General features: G+C 46.1%; 1 protein-coding gene across 6 annotated transcripts in view; it reads left to right on the forward strand.

Annotated features, from left to right (window-relative positions):
- The window catches only part of reln (reelin), a 191,536-nt gene that overhangs the window by 38,763 nt on the left and 146,773 nt on the right, over window positions 1–6,000 (forward strand). The window lies entirely within an intron of this gene.

Consider the following 6,000-nt stretch of genomic DNA (forward strand, 5'->3'; position numbering starts at 1 on the left):
GTCATGTTCTATCAATGAAAATCCTTAAAACTGGGCCTGTTTGGTAAGAGATCCAGTGTAGAAAACCAGCCCAAACTGAGGATGCACGTCTCATGAAGGTGTTTGATTATAGGGGCGGATGATTCATCACAGCTGATATTAAAGAACTCGCTCACTGTTTTATTTACTTTCTCTTCCACTTGGTTTTTGATCATGCAAACTGTCCCCGATCTCCAGCACATGTTTTTTAAAGCGGAGGGCTGGTTATGAAATCATGAATATTAATGATGTGACGTGTTAGGTAACTTTCCTGGAACATCCGCCTACGAAATCTATTAATATTCATAAGCCAAGCATTAACAGTAGTAGGTGAATAACATCCACTTACCAACATCTGGCTTTCAGAAAATCAATTACTTTAATGCCGTTTTTATGCCAAATTTCATTAATCTCAGAAGGGAATGTGTTCGTTTAACTCAGCGCTGGCGTTTCTATAATGTTCTGACTACAGCTACAGGTTTCATCTGACTCAAATTATTCTTATGGTTCGGTTCAAATCTTACATTTTGATTTAATATTAATATGAATATTTCCCCCCCCAAAGATAAAAACATCAATACAAAGTAAAAGCATAATTTATTGTAAAGACCAACATACACTTGAAATGCCTTATCATGAACGAGCCAATCGCCATCTGCTATGAAAGGATGAATTTCACATCCAGTGAAAAGAAACAAAAGCATTGAAAAATGTATTAATGGAGCGGATGAAATGAAGGAGAAAAGATGTAGTAAAACAGAGTGTGTGTGTGTGCCATTTCCTGTATTTACTCTCTCGCTGTGCTTTCATTTGCATGCTGCTTTATGACATCATTCTTAGTTACATTATGAGTGTGTGTGTGAGAGAGTATGTGTGCATGTGTGTGTGTGTGTGTGTTAGTGCTCTCATGGGGTTGAAGAGCTGTCAGTCCCTGAGAGACTTCAAAAGCTCAGCAGCTCTGTGATCAGTCTGTTCTTTGACTCCTCTGACAGCTCTACACACACACACACACACACACACACACACACACACACACACACACACACACACTCCACCGCTCACCCACTGGTGAACATTTTACACATGCATCTCAGTCACAGCGCTGTGAAACACACATACAGTAATGGGCAAAACGGACGTCCGGCCTGGGAAACGGACATCTCCACCCTCCACCCTTCACAAATATGAATGCGCTATAGATATATGTAATCATATTGTGTTGGAGTGTTTCAGTGCGTTATCATCAAAAACTACCAAATATCATCAAAAACGATCAAATATGAGACAAACTCAAATTCTGCCGTAAAGCAGCTCTACAGAAGACAATAGAGTCATTATTCAGATCAGGGATTCGGGATTCATGCTCCGTGTGTGTGTGTATGTGTGTGTGTGTCTTCTATTGCGAGTGAACGGGATGAGCATCCGCTCTTGGGCTCTGTCTCGTTGTGTCAGTGCGGTTTGAAGTTCGCTCGGTTTGGAGTTCACTCGGTTTCGAGTTCGCTCGGTTTGGCGTTCGCTCGGTTTGGAGTTCGCTCGGTTTGGAGTTCGCTCGGTTTTGAGTTCGCTCGGTTTGGCGTTCGCTCGGTTTGGAGTTCGCTCGGTTTGGAGTTCGCTCGGTTTGGAGTTCGCTCGGTTTGGCGTTCGCTCGGTTTTGAGTTCGCTCGGTTTGGAGTTCGCTCGGTTTGGAGTTTGCTCGGTTTGGAGTTCGCTCGGTTTGGAGTTCGCTCGGTTTGGAGTTCGCTCGGTTTGGAGTTCGCTCGGTTTGGAGTTCGCTCGGTTTTGAGTTCGCTCGGTTTGGCGTTCGCTCGGTTTGGAGTTCGCTCGGTTTGGAGTTCGCTCGGTTTGGAGTTCGCTCGGTTTGGAGTTCGCTCGGTTTTGAGTTCGCTCGGTTTGGCGTTCGCTCGGTTTGGAGTTCGCTCGGTTTGGAGTTCGCTCGGTTTGGCGTTCGCTCGGTTTGGAGTTCGCTCGGTTTGGTGTTCGCTCGGTTTGGATTTCGCTCGGTTTGGTGTTCGCTCGGTTTGGAGTTCGCTCGGTTTGGAGTTCGCTCGGTTTGGAGTTCGCTCGGTTTGGAGTTTGCTCGGTTTGGAGTTCGCTCGGTTTGGAGTTCGCTCGGTTTTGAGTTCGCTCGGTTTGGCGTTCACTCGGTTTGGAGTTCGCTCGGTTTGGAGTTCGCTCGGTTTGGAGTTCGCTCGGTTTGGAGTTCGCTCGGTTTGGAGTTCGCTCGGTTTGGAGTTCGCTCGGTTTGGAGTTAGCTCGGTTTGGAGTTCGCTCGGTTTGGAGTTCGCTCGGTTTTGAGTTCGCTCGGTTTGGCGTTCGCTCGGTTTGGAGTTCGCTCGGTTTGGAGTTCGCTCGGTTTGGCGTTCGCTCGGTTTGGAGTTCGCTCGGTTTGGTGTTCGCTCGGTTTGGAGTTCGCTCGGTTTGGTGTTCGCTCGGTTTGGAGTTCGCTCGGTTTGGTGTTCGCTCGGTTTGGAGTTCGCTCGGTTTGGAGTTCGCTCGGTTTGGAGTTCGCTCGGTTTGGAGTTTGCTCGGTTTGGAGTTCGCTCGGTTTGGAGTTCGCTCGGTTTGGAGTTCGCTCGGTTTGGAGTTCACTCAGTTTGGAGTTCGCTCGGTTTGGCGTCCGCTCGATTTGGCGTTCGCTCGGTTTGGAGTTCGCTCGGTTTGGAGTTCGCTCGGTTTGGAGTTCGCTCGGTTTGGAGTTCGCTCGGTTTGGAGTTCGCTCGGTTTGGCGTTCGCTCGGTTTGGCGTTCGCTCGGTTTGGAGTTCGCTCGGTTTGGAGTTCGCTCGGTTTGGAGTTCGCTCGGTTTGGCGTCCGCTCGATTTGGCGTTCGCTCGGTTTGGCGTTCGCTCGGTTTGGAGTTCGCTCGGTTTGGAGTTCGCTCGGTTTGGAGTTCGCTCGGTTTGGCGTCCGCTCGATTTGGCGTTCGCTCGGTTTGGCGTTCGCTCGGTTTGGAGTTCGCTCGGTTTGGAGTTCGCTCGGTTTGGAGTTCGCTCGGTTTGGAGTTCGCTCGGTTTGGAGTTCGCTCGGTTTGGAGTTCGCTCGGTTTGGAGTTCGCTCTGTTTGGAGTTTGCTCGGTTTGGAGTTCGCTCGGTTTGGCGTTTGCTCGGTTTGGAGTTCGCTCGGTTTTGAGTTCGCTCACTTTGGAGTTTGCTCGGTTTGGAGTTTGCTCGGTTTGGAGTTCGCTCGGTTTGGAGTTCGCGCGGTTTGGAGTTCGCTCGGTTTGGAGTTCGCGCGGTTTGGAGTTCGCTCGGTTTGGAGTTCGCTCGGTTTGGAGTTCGCTCGGTTTGGAGTTCGCTTGGTTTGGAGTTCACATAAACACAGTCGGTTATGTCTTTCGCGAATGTGAATAGTGCAATAGTATGCGTGCAAATATTATGAAATCTAAACATCACTGGTTTAAACAAACGCTGGAGATTTCATGATATTTAAACAATATGATCTTATGTGCGCTGACGGGTGTTAAAAGAAAATAAATGTCTAACTTAATTAGATGGTTTGAATTATGCACTCACCTGTCGATCTCTAAATGTCTTATACAAGACAGGAATGGCGAGGTTTGATGGTTCTTCAGCAGTTTTATAAGCAAAGTAATTCCAAATTTTACATCTAATCCTCTCTTTATTAATTAGTTTTGGGTGTGTTGAGTGAGAATCAACTGCTGTATTCATTTTGTTCCTCTATGGCGCCACATTTGCCGGTTTCACGTCAGTTTGGGCAGCGCACTGCCATCTAGCGGTGAACTTCGGAACAGCAGCATATACCGAAATGAGCAAAATCATGATGTTGCACCGTTTGAAATAAAATATATACCGGTATTTTCCCAGTACCGGTATACCGCGCATCCCTACAGTCTACGGGGGGGGGGGGGACACGCCGTCAACAACTTCATCCAGATATTTAATCAGATTCGTTTGAAGAACCAAATTATCCAGAGATCAGTATCCCGATCAGAAGATCTGGCATCTGTGGAATCATCTCAGATGTGTTAAGAGAGGTCCGAAGAACGGACCCAGTCCCAGACTCCGGTCTGGTTTTCCCCCTCGCGTAGTTTTGTTTATTTTTGATAACAAATAAAAGCCCATGTCTCTGCATCCAGTCCTGACCTCATCCCTGACCTCGACCCTGAGTCAGTTCACGTTGGGTTCTGGTCACAGTTCACTGATGATACTGTTATTCTCTCTTCTGTTCATTGTGGTGAAGACCTACATGGATGCACTTTCAGTTTCTGATCAATTTTTAAAGGTTCTCTGAGGACAACGGGAGAAGAGCCCTTGAAAACGGCTTCTAATGGAGAGGAGAAATGAGGTGCACTCTCAGAAAGCTTTAAATGGCTCCGTTGAAAGCAAAACCGTCCTCCAATTTCTCCTTCTAAAAGCCCATGCGTTGCAGACGTGTCCTCCGGTTTATATAAGGCGTCCATGGGGGCACTACTGACCCAAATGTTGCTGGAAAAAAAGACATTTTCACTTATTGGCAACATCGTCCTGATTTGTTAATTATATGGTGAAGCTGTCATGTTTGGAGGGCCGAGTGTTGATGCCAGCCGCTCTCCAGGGCTGCCCGTGTCCCACCTGTCTCCGCCACTCTGCGTCTCCTCGGACGTCTCCTCCAGCCTGCCCGCCTCCTGTTTGTTTGCGGCCTCCGAAGGGAACGCCGCGTCGTGGCCGTCGCAAATTAGCACAAGTCAAGTCAGATTAATTAATTTCAAGCTCGCACGATTAGCCGAGGAGTCACGTCAAATTAAACTTCAAATTAGTGCTAATGCCTCCCAGGAGAGCCCGTGAACAAGAGCTTCAGCTGCGTCCGTGGCCTCGCTGGAGACTTCTGACATTGAGTCTGTCTTTCTTCACAACTTTATTCTGCTCAAGATTCCTTCTGTAAGTCCCTCAACGAACGAGGACATGAGTCTCACACTGATCCCCTAATGAGAGAGAGTTGACATGTAGATGCAAAGCTAGTAGAAAGAGGACCAGTGCTGCTGAAACTCATGCCATGATGAACACGAGAGATGTTTAAGAGATGACCCGAGTCCGGTTTGACATCACACCAGGACCACCATAGACTTTGAGGGGGTCAAGTCATCTTCATTTATACAGTGCTTTTACAATATAGATTGTTTCAAAGCAGCTTTACAGTGATGACGGGAAATTAATGGAAGAGAGATTGTTTTGGCTGTACATTGGCTCTAGTTATTGTCCAGCTAAAGTTAGTTTATGATTGATTCATTTCTGTTGTAATAATCATTAGTTATTTACTATGGGTCGCTTACACGACACCATTTTCAACCAAAACAAAACTCATCGTGTTCCGGCCGCTCATCCGCACGGCAACAGAGCGTACTGGAGAACGCAAACCCAAAACACTAGATTGAAACTATTGAAATAGATTTGAAGCGATACCTTGTTCGTGTAAACTTCAAAAAACTAAAATTTGAACGGTGAAAGGCAAGGCAAGAGCGTTTGAGACCGTGTGTCCGCAGGCGAGTAGTTTTTATTTACAAAATGGCCGCCACATTACTTGCATTGCATAATACAGCGTTTTTAGTCATTTAGTCATTTCCGATAATGTCGATAACGTTTTCCTCTGTACAGAGTGAGAGTGATGGATATGGTTATTGTCCAGCTAAAGTACGTTTTTGATTGATTCATTTCTGTTGTAAACAGTGTTGGTGGAAACGCATTACAAGTAACTTAAGTTATGTAATCAGATTACTTTTTCAAGTAACTAGTAAAGTAACGCATTACTTTTAAAATTCACAACAAAATATCTTACTAGTTACTTTTTCCCATGTATGTGACTGACGCGTCTCCTGTCCTCATGTTGAGAGAAACCGAGAGTCATTTCAGAGGCGTGTGTGAACATGATTGTAGTTCTAGACTAAATGTGAGCATCACTTATTAAAAAAAGATTCTGTCCTCCTCAAAATGAATAAAATCAGTCAAATGCAAAATCAGAATACTATGCAAACCTACAGTAATTAAATG

This window comes from Gobio gobio (genome assembly GCF_949357685.1).
Source record: "Gobio gobio genome assembly, chromosome: 9".
NCBI classification, from domain to species: domain Eukaryota; kingdom Metazoa; phylum Chordata; class Actinopteri; order Cypriniformes; family Gobionidae; genus Gobio; species Gobio gobio.